This window comes from Carassius auratus, chromosome 48 (genome assembly GCF_003368295.1).
Source record: "Carassius auratus strain Wakin chromosome 48, ASM336829v1, whole genome shotgun sequence".
In the NCBI taxonomy this organism is placed as follows: Eukaryota; Metazoa; Chordata; class Actinopteri; order Cypriniformes; family Cyprinidae; genus Carassius; species Carassius auratus.
Window position 1 is genome coordinate 4,253,025 of NC_039290.1, and position 25,372 is coordinate 4,278,396.

At 37.8% G+C, this 25,372-nt stretch overlaps 1 long non-coding RNA gene across 1 annotated transcript; it reads right to left on the reverse strand.

The window, feature by feature from the left end:
• Window positions 1–1,111: 1,111 nt before the first annotated feature.
• LOC113065554 (uncharacterized) lies at window positions 1,112–25,372 on the reverse strand. Its single transcript, XR_003279056.1, has 3 exons — window positions 25,337–25,372; window positions 14,242–14,312; window positions 1,112–1,153 (listed from the first exon to the last, which is right to left on the reverse strand). It is a non-coding gene; the product is annotated as an uncharacterized LOC113065554 (long non-coding RNA).

The window sequence follows — 25,372 nt, forward strand, 5'->3', positions numbered from 1 at the left end:
GATGCCTGTAACAATCACACTCTGGCACGGACCACTGCAAATGTGCTTAGTGTGAAAGCCCCTAAATGATTACAGAATTTAAATATTTTGTTGAACTGTGCCCTTTAAGTCAACAAATTATTTTAAATCAAGGTTTCTTGCATCAGTAAATAAAATTTTCCACTTTCTCTTTCTGATCTTTAGGGGCATTCACACTGACAGCGATTTATAACAACAAAATAACTACGAAGTACGTTTTGAGGTGACGGGCTAAAGACCAGTGGTGAGAGACCAACTCTTTGCAAATGCGCTGCAATGCTATGCTGATGCCAATGGGCATTTACATTTTTATTTATGCATTTGGCAGACACATTTATCCAAAGCAACTTACAGTGCATTCAAGGGACAAATGTCATCAGTTTTGATTCCCCAATAAATTAAATCCATGATGTTGATGTTTCTAGTGCCATGCTCTACCAACTGGGCTTTACGTACACCTACTAGCAATGGAAGCGGAAGTGAAGTTTGCACATTCCCCTTCTTGAAGTTGGATACAACTGTTATGTAGGAGTAGGCTGTTAGCAACAAACGTTACAGCAACTTAACACCCTCACTAAACTAATTTTGTATAAAACGTAATTAATATTCATTAATGGTCGACTGATATATTGCCAAGGCCGATATATCGGCCGATATTTGGTATTTTTTAAATCTTATATTTATATATTCTCATTTCAAACTATTGATCACATTTTTATTTTTATATAACTAGATTACATTTTAAATTAAAGTTATTATAAATCATGTCAGTTCTATATTTAAATTAATTTTTGTGAGTACATTTATACCAAACAATTCTTTTATATTCACTTATATTTGTAAATTTGCTTAGTTTTTTTAATACCTGCTGGACAAGTATATGCATGCTGAACTGACATTTTAACATTGCAGTACTTCAATTAACTTTGACTGTGCCCCTAAGAGTTCAACTGAGGTTACAAATGCTTCTTAACAAAAATGTTACCATAGAGTCCAGCTAAATCTTCATGGTTTCTTACCTTCTTAGCTGCATTGATGCACTGCATGTACTCTTTGGCCAGGTCTGAGCACTGAAGCGTCTGCTCACGGTTCTCTTGATAGCAGTTCAGGACACACCGGATCCACATTACGTTGCCTGTGAAAAGGTCAGAGGTCTGAGAGAGGCGGGTCATGAGGGCATAAGTGTTTATCTAACTTTATCTAACTGCAGAGAGATATTGCTGTACACATCCTGGCAGGATCGTACATGCAGTGACAGTAAATATTTTATATGAAGCACAACCAAAAAACAGACTCAGCTGTAAAATACTGTCGCATGACTCACTCACTCACTCATTTCCTTTCCTTCCTCCCTCTCTCTCTCTCTCTCTCTCTCTCTCTCTCTCTCTCTCTCTCCCACCACTCCCTCAATTCCGCTCTTCCTGTGAATGGTTTAGTAGAATAAATGAATGCGGGGAGACAGGTTAAACTGAATTACTGGCAGAGTGGATATTCATTAATAACACCAGTGTCAAGAGTGGCAGTGACTAGAACAACTATGATAAATAACCCAGCGAGCAGGAAGGAGGTGGAGGGGGTGAACAGACAAAAAAGATCTTTGGTACATCTGTACAGTAGATCCTTAAGGCAAAAAATAGTCATTCATCTTCACTTCAGACAAACACCTTCACTCAAACTAATAATGCGAATCTGAACGGCCATTGTATAAATGACAGTTATTGACTCAGATTATGTAATCTGTGCAAGAAAATTGTACTAAAAGACAAAAATGAGTGTTTATAAAACAATCTACCCAATCATGCTAATCATTCTCAATGTCAGTTTAAAAGCTAAAAGAATTTTAATACAAGTATGGATTTGGATAATATATGTGCCACTCAAAATGTTTTTTAAATTATTAAAATAAAACAGCGACAACAAAAGGTTTAATAAAGAGATTTATCCATCTAGCTAATCAATCTGGTTGTCAAGTCAACAAAAAGATCGACTAGCTAGATCTGACATCAAATTAATAATGCACAACCAAACAGCTATTGTAGAATTATTACAATTACTGAATCAGATAATGTATGTGGTGAAATAAAAATAAAAAAAATTAAAATATATATATATATATAAATGAAAACTTTGTAAAAAATAAAATGATAATTTTTAAATAATAATAATAATAATTAAAATAACTATTTCTTAAAGTAACAATATTACATTTACATAGTCAAATTAACAGTTAACAAACCAAATTTGAAATGGCTTTAATTACATCACAACAAATTTATGACATGCAATCAGTCTGCTGTTTGTTTTTTTGTCTTTTACAAAAATAAAGTTTTACTTGTGCAACTTTTTTTACAAAAAGAAAAAAAAATTCTAAAGCGATAAAATGAAAGCAAAGTGGCGGAAAAAAATGGGTTTCATTTTATTATTTATTATTTTAATATTTATTATAAATACCCAATCAAGCTACTATCACAAAAGGTAAGATGTATGGGGTAGTCAATGCAAACATAATCTAAAGAAATACCATTAAATTTAAACTTAAAAAGAGTGAGCTACAATACTTAGGCTTCACACCACAAAAATGTATTGACTACTGATGGCTTGACTGATAAAATAGATAATGTTTGTGGAAAACTGTATCTTTGTTCAATAATATCCTAAAACAAACAAAACAAGGCTTTATAGTGTAATTTATCCAATATAATTACTTTGGCGGTCATGCTGACGAAAGCTTGGCTACTCAGGAGTCATGTTGAATATCACTGGACTGATTAAGCGAAGTGAATCCATGCATCCACCTCCAGCTTCACCACAATTGCGGCTTTCAAAATATCGACTGACATCCTGCTTAATTGAAAGGCGATTTAAAGGCTCAATCGGGCTTAGGTTTCACTTGCACGTTCAATTAAATCATCAACAATTGCCATCAATCTGATGCAGGGTAGAGATACTTCAATCCGTTGATCTCTTTTCAAGCTGTGTTGTACATCTTATCGTCATTCGGAAAAACCAGACATGGCTGAAAGCAGAAGGGCGAAGGTAAAAAAAAAAAAACTTCCATCAATAGCACATAGAGGGCTGCCACGTCTCAGAATGCCGAAACCGTTTTTTGTTTTAATTACCTTGCGAAAGGAAGAATGACTACTGTAGTCAAATTCTTTTCTCCGGCAGATAAGAAACTCTCTAATTTAAAATAAACTGCCTTCATCAGGAACGGCAAAGGCTTCTGATAGAGCAGAGGGTTTATTAAAGCAGTCTGAAGCAGAAAATTGGCTTGCTCAAACCCAGGCAGAACTGTATTGAACCAAATTGAAGGTGAGGTCTTTAATAAAAATATTAGCCGAGCTGCTTACTAACTGCTCTGTTTGAAGAGCACAAGCCGTGCCTGTTTAAGGGATGCTCATTTCCTCATTTCACATCTGTAAATAAATAACACGGCGCTTAAAGATTAAATGTTAATTATCAGAATTTAGTCTATTATTTGTAATCTCCTTAACGGAGCAGAGTACTACAGAACAAAGCGCGACTTCAGAAACCTTTCCGAGGCGGAAACGCACAAAGCGCAATTCAAAAATATGAAAATGAAATGCAAAGAAAAAAGCAGCTACAAAAGATTAAATTAGCTTAAAACACATTCTGCGTGTAGGAGCATGTGCTCGTAAACTTGAAGAGACAAGCTAATTATTCTGAAGCTAAGGAGCAGCGCTAGCTGAAAATTGGTAGATACCAAAGACCACACAGAGGTTTAGCTTCCGCTCGCTCATTAATTATTTCCAATCAGCTCTTGCTGATAAGAGAAAACACGACTTTGGAATTACCGCACTATGGAAATCTCAGCAAGCCGTGGCTCCAACTTGGATTAGCATCTGAATTCTTGAGAAAGCAAGATAAACAAATAATAGCTAGATGAGAACAGAAAACACAAAATCAAACTTGATATAACACATAGGTCACAAGGCTTTATCAGCTCAAGAGTTCAGCATGACATGTTTTCCCGAGTCTAGAGTCTTAAATTAACTAGATTAGAGCGCCGGTGCCTTGACCTTGCTCAAGCTCAGCTGGTAGATGAGAACCTCGTCTTATCTCGTCGACTCTCCTTCCAGTGGCTCGCTTGCACTCTGACAGCTTTACAATTGACTGAGCCTCCTCGACCGCATCCCTCCAGCCTCCCGTCCAATCTCACCTGTAGGGGTCGGCGGTTTTTTGCAGCGATGGGCCCCACTTAAACTTGACAAGGCGAAAGGAGGATGGGAGGAAGAAACAGATAAAGAGAGAGAGAGAAAAGAGAAGAGAGGCACTCTGAGGGATCTGACAAAGCTGATAATTACTCCCATTGCCGGAGTCCACATTTGCTAAACTGGCCGGTCACAGTTCTGCACCTCTCTCTGGGGTAACGGCCTCTGGAGTGCTGTGTTGTCACTTCTCTTGCCTCTAGTCAATCAGTGCGTGGAGCTCAACAGTCACGCGTGCTTCTGTAACCTTCGGCCGGACGCGTGGAGACAGGGGTAGAGAGGAGATGTTACTCTGGTTTGACAAAGTGAGAGTTTTGTTGGGTATGGGAATGATCTGACTTGTCATCAAGGCAGGAGGTCAGTTTAATCCAACTGGAATTCTCCACTTATTCTCATGTGTGTGTGTGTGTGTGTGTGTGTGTGTGTGTCTGCTTGTGCAAGGACAGTCAAATTATGACCACTGTTTATTTGACTTCAGTTGGTCTCTAATAATTAATGCTAATACAAGTCTTACAAAATGACTGGGTTAAATTGACAGCCTTAGTATTCTAGATCAGGGTGGTTTAACTTATACTTCTTTAAATTGAGGAAAAATTTAGTACAGTTTTTTTTTTTTTTTACAGCAATTAGTTACTTTATTTCTGTAATGAGAATCACCACTGAGAATAATGGGTACTAAAACAAGTCTTCAGTAAAAAGACTGTATGGTAATAAGAATTTGAATGTTTACATGATCACAAGGAAGCAATTTTTTCTATGTACATTCTTTCACAAGCGTTCTTTCTTGGGATGGAACATTCAGTTAAATTCTTAAATTCAGATCTTCCTAGGCCACATTACCCCCAATTACAGAGGAAAAGTTAAGATAAGAGTCTAAAATCCCAATGCAAATCCTTCAAAGCAAAGCATCTGCAAAAAATATACAGAAATTACCCATGATGACAATGGCTCATCAAGGTCAAATAAAGTTCCTCATTTGAGTAAACAAAAGCAAGGAGAGCATGGTGAGAAGAGAATATTACAGGATAATTATCAATATTCAAACCAGAAACCTAGCATGTGTGAAAAAAAAAGTTTTTACTTTTATAAGGGTTGGGTTGAACATATACTGTTTGCTAAAGCAAACCTCATGACCCCACAGTCTAGTCGTCCCACACTTCCACCCACCCTTCCAGCCAACAGCTCCTCTAATGAGGGCCTTTCTTTTGAGAGACCCCAAACAACATCCATTGAGAAAGAAAAATATCAACAAATGCCTGACTACGGCAATATAATTGGCTGCCATAGAGCAGGAAAGTTTACTGGGAAGGGAGACCAACCACGATGCTGGCCAGATGCATTTCTTACTGTTCTTTTTCTTTACTTCAAAAATATTTTATTCTTAAAGAGATAGTTCACCCAAAATTAAAAACTATGTGTGTGTGTGACTATTTACTCACCCTCAAGTTGTTCCAAAACTGTACGTTTTCTGTGGAACACACAAATAAACTGAGGAATTCAAGATCAGCTACAGCCTGTTCTTATCTGACAAGAGTGAGCCAAGGTGTGGTCTTCTTCTGTAGCCCGTCTTCTTCAAGGTTTGGTTATTTTGTTGTTTGTTAACTGATGCCCTTCTGCATAACTCAGTTGTAACGGGTTATTATTTGAGTTACTGTAGCCTTTCTATAAGCTCAACCCAGTCAAGCCATTCTCCTCTAACCTCTCAGACATCAAGAAGACATTTTCGCCCGCAATGAACTGCCACTCACTAGATATTTTCCCTTTTATACGATTCTCTGAGAATCCAAAAGGTGGTTATGCATTACAATCCCAGTAGATCATCAATATCTGAAATAGTCAGACCAGCCTGCCTGGAACCAACAACCATGGCACGCTCAAAGTCACTCAAATTAACTTTTTTCACCATCCTGATGCTCAGTTTGAACTTCAGCAGACTGTCTTGACCATGTCCATGTGCCTAAATGCATTGAGTTGCTGCTATGTGATTGGCTGATTAGATATTTTCATCAAAACAGGTGTACCTAATAAAGTGGCAGATAGATGGATGATGGATTCATTCACATAGAATAACCAACAACAGCATTAGCAAACATCTTGTAGTGCACCCAATCAGTTTCTCAACAGCCCTGTAGGTTCGGTAGTTCATCTTGGCTGGATCGCAGTTCCTCAGCAGGAATTCTCAATTTGAATTATCAGATCCAGCGCACTCCTCGTTTGGGAACAGGGCAGGATGGCCACGAAAATGTGGTTGTCGCACAGCTCAGAGTGTTGAAGAGGTGAATGACAGAAAGATCCTGAACTGCCCGAGGCTTGTGAAGCGGTTGGGGATTAAACAGCAGCCTTGTCATGCTCCAGGAGACGGGGGTCTGGAGGCTGCCATAACCTCAAGGATTAAAACCAGGATTAAAACATCAACTCCACGCAGGTAGAAAAGCAAAAAATGCTTGCTAAAGCTCCCCAAAACATAACTGCCAACAAGTGGATTGAGTGAACAGAAATGCACATAAAATAGTGAACCTCCGTTCACTTTGGAACACAGTTTAAGATATTTTAGATTTAGTCCAAGAGCTTTCTGTCCCTCCATTGAAAATGTGTGTACGGTATACTGTCCATGTCCAGAAAGGTAATAAACACATTTTCAAAGTAGTCCATGTGACATCAGAGGGTCAGTTAGAATTTTTTGAAGCATCGAAAATAAATTTTGGTCCAAAAATAGCAAAAACTACGACTTTATTCACCATTGTCCTCACTTCTGTGTCTTTTGTGAGAGAGTTCAAAACAAAGCAGTTTGTCATATCCGGTTCGCGAACGAATCACTCAAAGTAACCGGATCTTCTTGAACCAGTTCACCAAATCGAACTGAATCGTTTGAAACCGTTCGCGTCTCCAATACGCATTAATCCACAAATGACTTAAGCTGTTAACTTTTTTAATGTAGCGGACACTCCCTCCAAGTCAAAATAAACCAATATCCCATTGTAATTCATGTACTCAAACAGTACACTGACTGAACTGCTGTGAAGAGAGAACTGAAGATGAACACTGAGCCGAGCCAGATAACGAACGAAAGATTGAGTCAAGAAGTCAAGTCGAGTCAAGAACTGGTTGCATTGGTTTTCGGATCACCAGTAGTGATGGGAAGTTTGGTTCTTTTCCACGAACCAGTTCTTTCGGACAATTCGATTCAATAAACCGGTTGAAGAAAACGGTTCACCGGTTCTTTTGTCCTCGACGTAATGAAGTCATTGGCGATGATTGCCCTTCATTCAAGCCTTCGGTTTACCCACACTCATAAAATTAGCACAGAATCAGTTCAGAATCAATTATCAAAAGAATCAGTTCGGTTAACACGCTCTGTGCGTCAGTCTGCTTCACACTGAATCACACATGCGCAGTTATCATCAGCTCCTCGGTTCTCAAATCGGACGCGTCCGACAGAAACGAGGACTACTTTGAAGATGTTTTTCTTACCTTTCTGGACACAGTTTCAATGGAGGGACTGAGAGCTCTCGGACTAAATCTAAAATATCTTAAACTGTTGTGTTTAGGGGTTTGGAACGACATGAGGGTGAGTTATTAATGACTAAAAAATTTTCGGTGAACTAACCCTTTAAGTGTCAACCTTTCAATAACAGCCATCTGGCTCTATTCTGTCATGAAACGCCCACTTTTCCACGTTTCACACACACACACACACACAGACAAAATCTCATTACAAAAGTAAAAAGGTTTGCGAACACCATATCATGTCGACTTTAAAGAGATGCTTTAGTGTGCTTTCAGCTCAGCTGTTTTAGTAAAAGAATAAGGTCATACACTAGCAACAAAGACACACAAAAACTGAAGTCGTCATGTACAGATGTTCTTCTGTGCTCTGATTGGCAGATGAGACATCCCCAGGGGGAAGCTCATTACCCAAGTCCCAACATCATTTGTATAACCTCAAAGCACTCGACTCTTAGCCATCATTGCACCTACGACTGGCACTTAACGACAGCTGCTACGAAACCTGTGAAACTCAAGAGGACAGAAGAGGAAACAATCAAACACAAACACTTACACACGTAAATCACACACACTCAATCAGATGATCTGATCTCGATGCTCACACACTCACACACTGGGATTATCATTTCAAATCCCTCTTTAAATCTAACACAAAGCATGCTGGGAGAGAATTAGTCACAAGCCATCTGCAGGTTTAATGGTCAAAAGTGTTAGTTTTGTATTGTCAAACAAAAATGTATTTTTAAGAGTCGTCTGGTGAATTCAGGATTCTAATGTTTTGAATGATTGCCCTTCTTTCAAAAAAATTAGCAAGCGCACACATACCCACAGTGCTTTGTTCTGTGGGGGGTTTGGATGAAAAGCCAGAATTAACAGAAGGGTTCCAAAAGAAAAATGACTTTCAAAAATATCAATAAAGCAAATTATTTTTATGTACATGCAATTCAAAACAGATCAACCACTCACTCTGGAGTTGATCAAAAATAGTATATTATATGTGTGTGTGTGTGTGTGTGTGTGTGTGTGTGTGTGTATGTATGTATATGTATATATATATATATATATATATATATATGTATGTATAAGTATATATATATATATATATATGTTTACAAGTATATATATATATATATATATATATATATATATATATATATATATATATGTATGTGTGTGTGTGTGTGTGTGTGTGTGTGTGTGTGTGTGTGTGTGTGTGTGTGTATGTATATATATATATATATATATATATATATATATATATATATATATATATTAGGGGTGTAACGATACGCGTATTCGTATTGAACCGTTCGGTACGACGCTTTCGGTTCGGTACGCGGTACGCATTATGTATACCGAACGGTTCGTTGGAGTAATTAATTATATTTGAAAAAGAAAAAAAAGAGAGAGAGAGAGAGAGAAATATAATGATATGCGTTCAACAAGGTAGCCCAATAACCCAAACAACGTAACAGGCAACGCCCCTGACACTCCCGAAGAAGAAAAAAACACCATCTTATATGTTTATGTTAGGCTACTCAGCAGGCGCTCGCTCACTCAGTACGCGCTGAAGGCTCGTTGCAAAATAGCCAATGCGTTTAACAGACTAGAAATGAGAAGATCCTCCAATAACCAACAGGTCTGGTGTTTGGGTGCACTTTGGATTCCCTTTAAGCTATAATGGTGATGGCAAGAGAGTGGTGGATAAAAAAACAACGGTATGTCACATCTGCAACATGACAGGGTACACCAGCGGGAATAAAAAAAAAAAAAAAAAAAAACACCAGCGGGAATATCTGGGATATATGCGTCAGTACTATCTGGGAAAAGACGAAAAAAAGGAGAAACATGCACGCATCAAACTATCCCTGCAGCATTTAGAAACTATAGCTTACAGGGAATCCAACCCAAACACCAGACCTGTTGGTTATTTTAGGATCTTATATTTCTGGTCTGTTAAAGGCATTCGACATTTTGCAACGAGCCTTCAGCGCGTGCTGAGTGAGCGAGCGCCTTAGGGGGCCGTTCACATATCGTGCCTAAAAACGCATGGAAAACGCTAAGCGCGTCTTTCTCCTCCTTTCCAAAGCGCTTGGGCAGAAGCGCTCATGAGGCGTCTGTCTTTGCTAAGCAACAATGACGTGCTCTCTCCATGAGACGCGGAAATTTCAGCGAAGGATAAATGGATTTGCAGCTCTAAAAATCGCTTGCAGTAGCTCTGCTACTAAATTTATTTCAAAATTGCAATCCATATACAACTATGATCAGCTGATCCTTCATCTTGGCTGAGCTCTCAACGTTGTTACGGGAAAGGATGAAGCTGATTGGTTAGTTCTTGTCACATGACCCGCGGTGCGCTTGCGGCATTCTGAAAAGTTGAGATGTTTTTACATTTTGCTGTATCTAAAACGTATCGAACCGAACCGAACCGAACCGTGACATCAGTGTATCGTATCGAACCGAACCGTGAATTTTGTGAACCGTTACACCCCTAATATATATATATATATATATATATATATATATATATATATATATATATATATATATATATATATATATACACATACACACACACATATATATATATATATATATATATTTATATATAAGAAAGTAGTGATTTCTAAATTTACTTTGACTTGTATTTCGTTGCAGACAACATGAACACAAAATATTTCATATTTGGTCTGGTCAACTTCATGTCATTTGTAAATATGCATCCTTTCCTGTCATTCAGACCTGCAACACATTTAAAAAAAAGTTGGGACAGGAGCAATTTAGGGCTAGTAATGAAGCAAAATGGTTAAATAATGATGTGATTTGAAACAGGTGATGTCAACAGGTGATTTGTAATTATGATTTGGTACAAAAGCAGCATCCAAGAAAGGTCTAATCCTTTAGGAGCAAAGATGGGCCGAGGATCGCCAGTTTGCCAACAAATACGTGAGAAAATTATTGAAATGTTTAAAAACAATGTTCCTCAAAGAAAGATAGGAAGAGATTTGGATATTTCACATTCAACAGTGCATAACATAATTAAAAGATTCAAGGAATCTAAAGGATTTTCACTGCATAAAGGACAAGGGCGCAAGCCTAAGCTGAACAACCGTGATCTCCGATCCCTCTGGCGGCACTGCGTCATGAATCGTCATTTATCTATAAGCGATATCACCACATGGGCTCAGGACTACTTTGGCAAACCTTTGTCAAGTACCACAATACATAGTTACATCCACAAATGCCATTTAAAACTGTACTGTGCCAAAAGGAAGCCTATGTTAACAGTGTCCAGAAGCGCTGTCGACTTCTCTGGGCTCGGAGGCATCTGGAACATGTACTGTGGTCAGATGAATCAGTATTTCAGGTATTTTTTGGGAGGAATGGACACCGTGTGTTCCGGACCAAAGAAGAAAGGGATCATCCAGACTGTTACCAGCAACAAGTCCAAAAGCCAGGGTCTGTCATGGTATGGGGTTGTGTCAGTGCCCTTGACAAATGTAACTTCCACTTCTGTGAAGGCACCATTAATGCTGAAAAGTACATAGAGATTTTGGAGCATAATATGCTGCCTTCAAGAAGACATCTTTTCCAGGGACGTCCATGCATATTTCAACAAGACAATGCAAACCACATATATAAATATATATATATATATATATATATATATATATATATATATATATATATATATATATATATATATATATATATATATATATATATATATATACACACACACACACACACACACACACACACACACACACACACACACACAATACACACATGCACACTGAACAAAATTATAAACGCAACAATTTTGAGTGAGCTGAACTCAAAGATCTAAGACTTTTTCTATGCACATAAAAGGACTTTCTCTCAAATATTGTTCACAAATCTGTCTAAATCTGTGTTAGTTAGCACTCCTTTGCCGAGATAATCCATCCACCTCACAGGTGTGGCATATCAAGATGCTGATTAGACAGCATGATTATTGCACAGGTGTGCCTTAGGCTGGCCACCATTTAAGAGGCCACTCTATAAAGATGGAAAAGATGTGTTTTTAACTAATTCTTGAAGATGGCTAAGGACTTAGCAGCTCGGATTGAGTTGGGCAGGTCTTTCCACCAGCAGGGAACATTTAATTTAAAAGTACATAAAAGTGACTTTTTGCTTCTTTGGGATGGCACAATCAAGCGATGTTCACTTGCAGAACACAAGCTTCTAGAGGGCACATAAGTCTGAAGTAATGATGTAGGTAAGTAATATAATCTGGATGTACAGAAATTTCAGATATAAAAAAATTCAGCCAAAATTCTTGCTATATATTTATATAAAAAGCCTTTAAGCATACTGTGATTAAAATATTCAATCTAGCCTTTGAAATGCAGAGGCTGCAGTGGTTTAAATTGGCTGTATATTCTGAAAGGGAAGGTCTATGCTATTTCATGCATTCTGACTTATTTACAATTAAAAAGTTGGATTTTCATGCTAAACAAAGACAAAATTTCAATGAGCTGGACATCTGATGGAGTATTTCGATGCCAAATTCACTCCTTCAGGTTTTGTAAAAGTTTTTTGTTGTTATTTTTTTTAGAGTGTGGCCCTGTATGACATACTAAAGGGTGGAATTCCTTGTATGGGCAATGATTGTGTTATGTCTCCTTTAAGTCCACAACCACCTGAAAAATATTAATTATTATTATATGAATAATATTTATAACTTAAAATGTATACGATAGATTGTGCCCTAGGTTTGAAAGTTTGGGGTCAGTATTTTTTTATATTTTTGAAAGACGTCTCCTATGCACATCAAAGCTGCATTTATTTGATCAAAAATACTGCAAAATATGAATACAATTTTAAATAAGTGTTTTCTATTTTAATATATTTTATTATGCAATTTATTACATACAAAGTAATAAATTTATTAAATTTATTATATACAAAGCTTAATTTTCAGCATCATTACTCCAGTCTTCGGTGTCCCATGATCCTTTAGAAATAATTTGAATATGCAAATTTTCGGCAAAAGAAACATTTCTTATTATTATCAATACTGAAAACACTTGTGCTGCTCAATATTTTTAGGAAAATGTAAAGCTTTTTCTCAGGATTCTTTGGTAAATAGAAAGTTCAAAAGAACATTACTTACTTGAAATCAAAAAAAATTGGACACATAAAAATGTGTTAACACTGAAGAACTCTTCACTGTTGCTAATGATCACTTTAATGCATCTTTTCTAAATAAAAGTATTCACTTCTTTTTTAAATCTTATCAACTCCAAACTTTAAAACTGTAGTTTATATTTAAAATGTGTTTAAATATTGGAAACAGATAGGAGTTTTTAAAGCAGTGCATTCAAAATTGGCATTTTTTGTGCATCACTACATGATACTGAATAACTCAATGAATTTACTAAAATGCCTAAGGAGAAAATGATTGAGAAAAATACATCCGGAAACCAGACAGCTGAAATGTGAACAGGCACTTTTGAACTACAGATAGAAAGAGTGGCCAGAAAGAGGTAGAGAGAGAGAGTACTGTGGTGGAGATGAAAGAAAAAGGGGCAAGGAGAGAGAAGCGATTAAAAAAAATTGTGAAAGATCCTCAGCCTCAGTGAATGGCGAGCAGCTCTGGGCGCTGGTGGGGTCGTGGCGAGCTACACACAATCTGCATTAAGTACAGCAGCTGGAGATTCATTCGAACCCAGAGAGAACAAAATGCCTGTCTCTCCAGCAGAGGAGAAAAGAAACTTGCTCTAATGAATCTCAAATACAATTCAACCTCACCAGTTCCACGCCTGGCTTCAGAGAGGTGGGAGAAAGACAGACAGCAACCACAACATGAAGCTGATCGCAAAGAATAATAATCAATGTTTTGGCAGGGGCTTCTCGGATGTTGTATTTAAGATAATGAGAGTCCAGCCGTCAATCCTGGCATGTCCTGTTCCTTTCACATGAACTTACTTTCATTCTACCACCAGAGCACGCCTGCCACAGTACCTTGCTTTTCACCTTATCATCAGTTATAGACTATTTCATGAAGTAAACTAGAAGACCGCAAACAGGCTTACCATGACACCAACATCATTAATTTAATGAAACATTTTCAAGGCACTAAAAAATCTCATCTCTTTTCAAGAAAGTCAAAGTTATTATGAGGCTGTGATCAACCGGAACAAAAGAACCACTTTTATTTTCAGCCATGTTTGTCTAGTAACGGTTTGCATCAACTTTTTTTGGAAGCAGAAACTCAGTTCACTTTTAACCAAAGAAGTTTCTTTTAGGTCTTCAAATTCTGGTGACCAATTTTCCTAGCTAATCATTAAATTAAAAAAAGAAAAAAGAAACACTTGCAAGAAACTTTTGCTTGTACTTCTTCAATGCTACATCCTGCCTTGAATTCAAGTAGATGTTAGAACTCATTTTATTCTTAAAAATGTTTGTATTATAATTAAAGGACAATTTTGTAATCTCTTACTTTATATTGGCTTCGCTCCTGGTTGCAGCGGTGTGGAACTGTTCAGCAGACGTCTTGAAGCATTCCTCATTCTGAAACACAAACAATAAAAATACTGATTATGACCAACTTTCACCTGAATATCTCAATAAACAGACTGCAAAAATGCAAGCACGGGATTATACAATGACCATAGAGCTGATAGAATAGAATAGAATAGAATAGACTTTTTTTTTTTTTTTTTTTTACAATTATTGGCAACCTTATTTTGTAATCTTTGATTAATTTCTTTCTAAAAATATTAAGATTTCACAGTGATTCCAAACATTTGTAGTGTATATATTTTTAAAATGCTGTTAAAATGCATCATGATAAGACTAGGGGTGTCACGATTCTCCAAATCCTCGATTCGATTGCATTTTCGATTCTAAGGTCACGGTTCGATTCGATTCTCGATTTTTACATTTATTCTCTTTAAAGCACAGATTGTCATTTTTCAAACTAGACTGTTATGTAATATAATATCTGACCTTTGTTTGCAATGTACCACATTACACTGTCAAATTTAAAACTTTTATTAACAATATAATGTAACAACTTATATCTTTAGTCAATTGAAAACTTAAAATAAACTGCAATCCAGTTTCTCTTTTGTAAGTGCAGTCACAAAAGATGGCATTCCAGTTCATAACAAAACAAACAAAAACAATAAAAAATGACTAAACTAACCTTCAAATATTACGATGTATCTATTTAAAAGATTAAAGATAAAACGCTTGTTAAACACTTCACTGTCATTCATTTAGATTTATATATATATATATATATATATATATATATATATATGTATGTACAGTATGTGTGTGTGTGTGTGTGTGTGTGCATCATTACAGTCTGTAAAATATGTGTATCTCTTATTACAAGACTGCAATCACTAGCAATCAGAAGAATTCCAGTTAATCAAGTATCTACAAAAGATCTACTCTATAAACAATGCATTAAATTACATTAAAGACAAAAATTAATTAAACAAGCAAAAGAAATGATTACTCGCATGTATCTGGTCCACTGATGAAGTCATGGGTCAAGTCAAGTGAATTATTACTCATTTTCTAACAGGCGTCGAATACTGACTTTAGGAAAAGGGGAATAACCAATGACATTTGAGATAACAACTAAAACAGCAAGCCCCACCCCACGACTGACAAAAATAAAATTGTTCGCGCGAGCAGAGGTGAGATGATCGAGCGCGAGGATATGGGGAATGAGCATGCGCGCGCGAGGGCTTTTATTGCGCGCAGAGTACATGACCTGCGCGTGCGAGAGTTTGAAATGAGCTTGCGGGCTCCAGTTTCTTCGCATCCGATTCAGTTTTCCTCTCGCGGAAGCCATATAGCGCGCGCGCCAGCATCAGTTGAATGCTCGGTTATTTTTGTCATTGATTTGCCGTCTTACAACATGGGGGCGTGGCAGCATCGACGATTCCATTTTTTAATTCGAAGTTCGAGACTGTGACTTAATTTCGATCGATTTCGATTTAAAATCGAAATCGTGACACCCCTAGATAAGACAATGGCACTTTTGAAAAGTTGCACCAATTTATCCTGTCTTTTCATGTTTGATATTTGCACTTATCAAGAACTCAGTGGTCACATTTCTGATTTCCCCTCTCCTAGAAAAAAAAATGAAATAGAAAAAAAGCCAAACTGTTGCTATGTGAATATGGGAGGTTATGCGGTAATGTATTCAACAAATTTCTCGGGTTCAAAAGACTGAACCTCATTCTACATGCATCTTGAAGCTTATAGAAAGTGTTAAATACCATGTGGGCGGACCCTTTATCATATGCAAAATAAAGAGGGAAAACTGTTCGTATTATGGTGCAGTCTTGCAGGATTATGACACACTGACCCAAATACATTTCCTGAATCCCTTTATCCTTTCATGCAGCGATCCCTGACAGATCTTCAATTCAGGGTCATTTTCATGCCAGCAGGAAACACTTAATGCTGTAAAACAAAACTAATCCTCAATAACAAGCACTCTCCTGCTGGGGCCAGTGAGCTTAGGACCCGAATTCTGTAAATGAAAAACACTTGCATACAGATCTGAAGCAACTGTTGAGATTTACATGGGGCCTTTGAATACTTTCAAAGCCTTTATGACATTTTTCAAGTCTTCATTGCAAGATAATGATATCTGACCATCATCACAGCTGCTATTCAGATGGATTTATGCTAGAAATGAACAAATGAACGAGAGCACAGAGAGAAAAGATAAGGGTTACCGAATGAAAAACCTCTCGCATCCTCTCATACATTAGCGCTGGGTGGCCCTTCCTGTAGCATCGCAACAGGAAGGGATTTTCTCATTAAAATCACATAGCTGGCAACTGCTTTGTCATTCTCCACTTTACCTGGCACTGCCCATCTCTGACACCCTCGCCTTTCTGTCACATCCGCTGCATTTCTAATCCAATCAGCATTTTAATCTGTATCAGGCAGCTATGCTTCACTACAGGGTGCAATTGCTGCAAGACTTCCTCCCAAAGACGAGCACTTCCCGTGACAGACAGGGATCAGCACTGGGGAATCAATGTTAGACTGTAACCAGTGTTAGAAAAAAAAAAAATGAAACGTCAATTTTAGAGCCGTGGCATATGCGGTTAGTGAACATTTTTCAGACACTCTGTTATGGCGATATTTTTCTTTTACAGAATTCATGTTTAAAGGCCTACAACACACTGCTGGTAGGGACTACAACGAGCTTCTTCTTGGGTTTGTTACATCACCAGCTCTGAAATTTACATAAACCATGCAACATCCTGCAAGAGCAGTGCTTGCACAGGTTTTGCTCGATCCTCTTCACTAATATGCTCTGTATCTGATTCAGGCTCAAATTTATAAGGCAATATTGATGCCATTGTTTACCATTCACCTCACTGTAAGAATTATATATTATTACTGGTGAGTAATAGAACATACTGAAAAAGGAAAAAAAATATTCGGCCTAAATTCTTTTGTTTTTTTTTGTTTTTTGTACACCGAAGCCTGCAGTGGCTATAGCTGGAAAACACAATGGGATCACAGCATGAAGCCTTGTTGGCGGTCTGACAAAGACACTGATTGTACCTGCTGTGTTGAATGCATCTTAAAATGATTTGCATCAATCGAATCACAAGCTTTTCAAAGATATGTGGCTGGCGGTAAAGCTAACATGTTAGAACAACATGACTATATTATTAAATATTTTGGTTTTTGGTCACTAAGAATTTTGTTAAATTAATAATTTTATCCAGAAAGGCTGCATTAATAGTTTGATCAAATAAGAGTCAAGAGTTTGATCAAAAGTGCCGAAAGTTACAAAAGATTTCAGTTTTAATCAAATAAACGTTGTTCTTTTAAACTTTCTAATCATCAAAGTATCTAGAATTGATCATGGTTTAAATAAAAATATTTAGCAGAACATTAGTTTTCAAAATTAATCATACAGAAATCTTATTTGATTAGGATTATTTCTAAAGGATCATGTGGCACTAAAAGAAAAAAAACATATTTACATTTTAACTTTACAATTTGGAATATATCAAAATATAAAATAGTTGTTACATTTAAATTGTAACGTTCACACCAAACGCGAATAGAGCGTCAAATTTGCGTCTACCGCGTCTAGTCTGCTGCTTGAACATTTTGAATGCATTCACGCATCTAGAGCGAAATTGACGCGTGTAAAAAGCAAAAGTTTGAAGTGAAATTGACATGCTTCCGAGGCGAAATCCACTGTGCTAGGCAGTTGTCTGTTTGCAAGATGGCTGATGCTGATCGAGCATTCGAGGCTTTTCCACTTTTTCCTGCACAGGTCTTCTGAATAAACACTAGGGCTGCAACTAACGATTATTTTGATAATCGATTAATCTGTCGATCATTTTTACGATTAATCGATTTATGTACTTATATTTTTGTTTTTTTCCATTTTTTCCCCAAGTAAATTATTAATAAAGGGTATTTATCATTCAGCATAGATTTTTAAGAGATTTTAACCATTTTGCATTGTCATATCCTCATCAAAAATATACCTGGAGTTGTTTTATTATGTTAGTAATCCTTTGTCGAACTCTTCTGCAATCAAAACACTGATCCATACTCTAGCAAAATTCACAAGGAGATTTCAAATATTGTTTTCACCATGGCAGTCCTTAGAGCTCCTAAAGTAGTTTAACATCCCAAAAAAAAGCTTAAGGAATCTTTGAGAACATATTTTCACGAAGTATAAGGATAAAACAGAATAAAATTGCAGTGCATTGTATTTTATTATTTACTGGGAAAAAGCTTTATAGCTTATGCTGTGAAATTGTAAACAATCCTTCGAAAAAAAGTGCCAATGGCATGAAACCTGAATGGAACTCACAATTTAAAGTAAAATCCATCAGAAGGTTGTCCAGAAAAAAAAAATGGGACACACACAAAAAAACCTGCTGTGTGAAAAAGAGCAGTGAATACTTAGAAAAGAAGTGCATTTTAAATATACTCAAACATTTACCTCTCTCATTCAGTCATAATTAGGCTGCAAGTCTGAATTATGAACTGGTAAACGACAAACTGATCACATAACATGTTTGTAAAGCTTTAAATGTTAACTGTTAAAAAGCAATGTTATCAGCTTTTTACGACTAAACATTTGCAAACAACCTTGTACTGGAGAATCTGCACAAATAAAATTCTTAGGGGCCGTTCACATATCGCACCTAAAAACGCGTGGAAAACGCTAGTCGCGCCGCTTTCTCCTTCTTTCCAAAGCGCTCGGGCAGAAGTGCCCCTGAGGCGTCTGCCTTTGCTAAGCAACCATGACGTGCTCTCTCCATGACGTGCCCTCTCCATGAAGACCCGGAAATTTCAGCAAAGGATAAATGGATGCGGTGTGGACGCGCCTGGAAAAACGGGCGCATCGCACCGCGTGCGTGTCGCGACCGCGTCGCTTCCATTATGAGAGTGCATACTGTGCGCCTACATAGGAAATAACGAACTTGAGCACGCAAAAGACACGATATGTGAACGGCCCCTTAAACAGTTCAGTAGTGCAGAGTTTACAGGTTACTCTTCATTTTAAAGGCTCAAAGTAAAGTACTCCCACTTCCCGCTGAATGCTGCAGAGACGCTGTTCGGGAAGCACGTGACATAAAACGAGGCCAGCTATTGGCTATTCGCTACTTCACCTGCTGTACTGGCTGAGTAAAACCTCCGGTGGCTCATTACTGCCACACTTTGGTCACCGCAGATTTGAAATATGCACGAAATGAGCCGCTTATGGCAAATAAAATTTATTTAGCGACGAATCGATTACTAAATTAGTTGACAACTGTTTTAATAATCGATTTTAATCGATTAAATCGATTAGTTGTTTCAGCTCTAATAAACACATTATCTTGTTAGCAAAAAGTAGCTGTATATTAGGGGGAAAATAGTTGTAAATGCGTTTAGCACGGTGCAGTGGATGCGAATTCACCTCATTCACACGTCTAGTTTGCGCGAATTCGTGCTGCTAGACCTCCTGACGCACGTAAACACGTCTTTACATTGACTTAACATTAAAATAATTCATGCGTGCCTGATGCTCTATTCGCATTTGGTGTGAACACAGCATAAGAGCCTTCTATTAAAAACATAGAAAAATCGAACAAATCCCAAACATTGAATAATACAGAAATTATGAATTAAGAGTTACTAAGCCCATAGTATAAACTTCATCTCCTAATTTAAGTAAGGTCTTAATGAACAGCTAATGCAACCCTACCTGCTTTTAAGAGTGTGTGCAACTGATTGCAAAAGATTGTGGGTAACAAACAATCAACCACGCCAGAATTTGTTTGACTTTAGCCAAACTATAAATATGTAGGAGATGGTCTTCTCTTAGAACAGCAAAATACTGATTTAATATGTCAGAAAAGGCATTTTTTACAACGTAAAAGCCATGTCCAGACTTCCTGTGGGCAATTAAAGAACCGGATCAAGCAAGAAACATAAATATGAAAATTTTATAAAGGCTGAATAAGCAGATGCAACTTATTCATCATACATCAGCGTTTACTTTGAACACTACCATACAGAGATGCAACATAGCAAAAAACAATGCAAAACCATCCCTCATCTTGATTGAAATGCTGCTCCACCTCCTTGCTTCTCACCATTACAGAGTCAGCGAGCTATTACACTCCTGCTGCCCCTGACATCAACGTACACCCAACACAGAATGGTAAATCTTTGAAGAATAATTGTGCTTTAGAAATAAAAGAAAACAACTGAAATTTGAAATGCTTTGAAGTAAATTAATTTCAGATTTGCTGGTGCTGGTGTCCCAGGCCAGAGAGTGCTATAGATCTGCTGCTCTCCATGCTGTCCAGGTGAAGCCCGCTGTATCCGTTTAGGGAATTTCTAGAACAAGAGCTACCGTTGACAGCATGTCAGCCCGGCTGCCAGGTTTTCAGGAGGATTATTATCTCGTACCCACGCTCAAGTGCTTCAAAGTGCTTTGCAACTAGTGACAGGGGAGAAAGAACGACGCGGAGCGGGGGGGACTAAAACGGCAGGGCAATAAAAAAAATCTTGTCTAGAGAGTGCGAAGCAGCTAAGAGCGGGACGCAGACATGAGTGGAGAAGCTTTAGCAGGATTAGGGAGCGCCAGCGCTAATTCAAAACGGTAGCTGAATGCTGCTGTTTACAGCTTTTGCTTTCAGTGGCACTAACTCACCACTTTTGGCAGAATTTATGGATGCTAGGCGATTATGTGAGCCACCTTCAAAAAGAAGGGGATGAAAAAAAGCAACGTTTGCTGTGATAAAAGGCATTCGCCACTTGTGCCGTGGAAAACATTCCTGTGGTGGCTCGTCTGCGCTGCTGAGATATACTTCTTCAGCTGCACCTGCCATCGACGGGAAACAGGAGAAGCGGGATGGATATGCCACACCTCTCAGGGGTCTGTCATGAAGATACCCCCCTTCTGAACCCATCCCAACCCCCCTGCTGGGTTAACAGCAGTGTGAGCAGACATGCCAAGAGCCTGCATTATCCCACTCCCGTGGTCTGACTGTGTCACACGGCAACTAAAGCCTGACTGCAAACACTCTGTGTGCCTTTTATTGCCAGCTTCTGATCCCTTTGGCAAACGGCGCTTCCTTGTAATGAGGTAAATATAAATACTGGGGCATCTGACACACTGGGATGATCCTATTTGCTATATGACAGAAGATATCTCGCCTGTAACCTCAATGCTTGTGAGACAGCAAGTGTGTGTATGTGTAGGTGGGAGGGGGGCTCCCGATGTAGAATGTTTATTTATGATGATCGCACAGTAATTAGCACTGGGTCGCCATTAATCCTCACAGCCTGTGTCTGCCCTGAGCCAGCGACGGAGATTGACACTATGCGGACCACCCCCTCATGTCCTGAAGGGAATTCTTGTGGCATAAATGTAGTTAACCGCTTCCATACCGCCTGTCTGAGAATGACTGTAAATCAAGTCTGTGCACCATTAATCTTAAATCTGAATTGACTTTGAATTGAGATAGCAAACAAGCTGCAGGCATCTGTAAGTCGAATTTGAATAATAGGAAGTAGAATTAAAATTGAGAAAATAATGAGAAAAACATCTTAAGTCAATATAGACAGACAGAGTGAGAAATGACAGACAGACAGACAAAAAAACAGCAGACAGACAGTCCAACCAACAGATTGACAGAATGAATGGAAGATAGACAGACAGACAGGACAGATGGTGAAAGTTGGGGAAAACCATTTGAATAAATTCTTGTAAATGTGAAATAATTGCAATGCTCGGGCGAACCAAGCAATAGAGTTTGCGTCGCTATAGAGTTAGAACAGGTGAATGTAGTAACAGGTTTCATAGAAAGAGAATGATATGTGCCAAATGAGTCACTGTAGAAATTGAATACTTTAATGGTTGCGGACAAAGTTTCTCAACACGAGAGCCCAACGCAAATAAATGACGTGAAATAAGACTTGATGTTTTAAAGATTAGTGGCTTGATTAAGTGGTGGAAATTATTCGTATTCATTCAATACCAACAGTATTCACTTCATACCTTCCTATACAAGGACTCAGTTAACGTCTGGTGAAATATTAGTAACACTGATTTAATATAAACAGACAAATGGAAAACGGAGCTTGGAAGTGTAATATGACTCAGTCTGCAGCAAAATGAAATGTGAATTAAGTCTGAAAGACAGTGGGGTGTAAATCTGCTGCATGCGAAAATTGTTAACTGTACACCGTGGAACAAATCCCCTCTTTTGAGAGACACAAGCGTTAAATTATCAGCCCGGCAAAGCCACCATGGATGCTGTCCCAGTGTTAATATTTCCCTTTGCAATCCTTTGTTTTTGCATCATAATGAAGCATGTACCAAAAAAATTCATCTTCATCCCCTTCCCCCGAATCACTGGGCCCAAAGTGAATAAACAAAAAGGCAATTCTTCAAGCCAGTGAGTGAGCAACCCTCTTAGTACAGCTTATATGAACAAAGCAAGAGGAGTCAAATAGAGAGGATTTATCTCTCTAAAGCTGTCAAGGTGGCTGGGTTACTCTCTTGTTCTGAATACAGCGTTTGATAGAGAGAATACAAATATTGCATTTAATGCGACTTTCTTTAGTCACAGAAAATAAAAATGACACCTCACATTAATATTAATGGAGGAACAGCCTTGCCATACGTTTTGTTCCAAGCACTGTATTCAACCAAATTTGTCTGACATTACCATGTAACTAGATTAGAATTTTTCTTTGACTGAGGTTCTTTAAATATTTCTGTGCATTCTGGGAAACACAGTGGTCAACCAAATTCATTTGGTGTTACTATGCAACTAGGATGAAATGTTTCCTTGACAGTCATTTAAATATTGCTGCGCATTCTGGGAAATACAATGAATCATTGAAATACAATGATTCTACACAATATGGTTATGTTACAATGTTGGTTCATCAGAGATACATCCCAGAATGCACAACAGTGTTTTAAGAATCTCGTGAAAAAAGGACATTGTGACGTATTTAGTTGACTTTCCTCAAAAATGTTTTAAAATTTGATATGTATATATATCCATATAAGGCAAATTCATTTAATGTTACTTAAGACTTAACTGCTATAAACAAACATGTACGTTAAACATTTCTGTGGCAGTGGTTCTTCAAATATTGCTGTGCATTCTAAGAAATAAAGTAAATCAATATCATCATAGACAGTCAAATCTGTTTAATGTATTAAACCAAACTCATCTGACATTACTAAGCAACTAGGTTACAATGTCGCTTTATCAGAAACTCTTCAAATATTGCTTTGCATTCTAGGAAATAGTGTGACTCCCCTAAAGTTGACAAAATTCATTTGACATTATTACACTACTAGGTTATAATGGTCCTTTGTTGGTGGTCATTCAAATTCTGCTTCGCATTCTGGGAAATAAGGTAACTCAACCACGTGAAAAATGCCTTTTTTTGGACACCCACTTCCATACAACACGGCCACTGTTACGTGCAGGGCTGCTTTCCTACGGCATGTTGGTAAAGAGGGGAAAGAAGTTTTTTCACTTTTTTGCCTGCTGCATGCAGTCGATAAGACCTCAGAGAGCGAGAGAGAGAGAGAGAGAGAGAGAACAAGAGTGGGGACTGAGGAAAATCACAATCTTGGAGAGCGACTGACTTCATTTGCCAATAGTTGAATGGTTTTGAGGCTTTGGCGAAAGCACTTTCTGCACCATTGCTCCTCACCTCGCCGAGCAAGCTCTTTCCATTTAATGTAACTTTATTCATTTTTTTTTTATACCACTGGGCATCAATCAAGGTGTGAACACAGCAGATAAATGCAGTCGGCGTTCCTGCCCATCCAAATGGAGCCAATGCACTTCAGATTCCCACTTCAGTGCTGTATAAACCATTATGATCTCTGTCCGGTCATTTACGAAGGATAGATGGCTGAAGGTAGGGCAGTGGAAAATAGCCCCGTTTGGGCATTATCTCTCTCTAAAAATGACTGAATGCAGCAGTAGAGGATAACCGGTGCTTTCATCCTCAAATATTATGGCGTAACGAGAGTAGTGTACAAACAGAGGCACCTTGCGTTAAGCAGAAAAACTGACAACAGCATGGAAACAAGTTCTTAACCACCCACTGATCCTGAAGCTGCTGTCTGCTTATGCATACCTTTCCTTGAGGCTCTGCGGCATAATTTTTTTTCTCAAAAATGTCAGGGATCAACTGTGAAAATTATATGGGAAGAGAGAACTTAAAAGCCAAACATTTCAAAGATCTTCAGAGAAATGCCACAAATGCCGTACTATGGTATTTGTGCATTTACACACTAAAAGCATTAGTAGCTGTGAGCTATTTAAAGGGATATTCCAACCCAAAATGAAAATTGTCATTAATCAATTACCCCCTTGTCGTTCCAAACCCATAAAGCATAGTCCGCCTTCGAAACATGATTTAAGATATTTTGGATTAAAACCAGGAGGCTTATGACTGTCCTATAGACTGCCAAGTAAAATACAATGCCAAGATCCACAAAAGTATGAAAAGCATTGTCAGAATAGTCTATCTGCCATCAGTGTTTCAACTGTAATGTTATGAAGCCAAGAGAATACTGGTTGTAAGTGAAGAAAACAAAAATAACGACTTTACTGCCTATTCTACTCTGTGGCAGCTGACACAGAAGAGCGTTGGCAGTTTGAGTGATGTGGAGAGACACAGAGGAGACGACTGATAAAGGAATTGTTGAATAAAGTTGTTTTTGTTTTCTTCGCTTACAAAAAGTATTCTTAACACTTCGTAACATTACAGTTGAACCACTGAGGCAGATGGACTGTTCTGATGACATATTTTATACTTTTCTGGACTTTGACAATTTAACTTACTTAGCAGTCTATGGGACAGTCACAAGCAAAGCTTTTACGGGTTTGGAATGACATGGGGGTATGTGATTAATGACCAAATTTTCATTTTGGTGTGAATATCCCTTTAAGCCTATCAGCATTAAGCAGGTTTAAAAAAAAAACTGAAACTGGGAAAAATATCAAAGATAAATTGGGTTAAACTGACAGAAAGCCACCAACCTTCTTCTCTAGTTGAGTGATCTGTTCCTTGTAGAA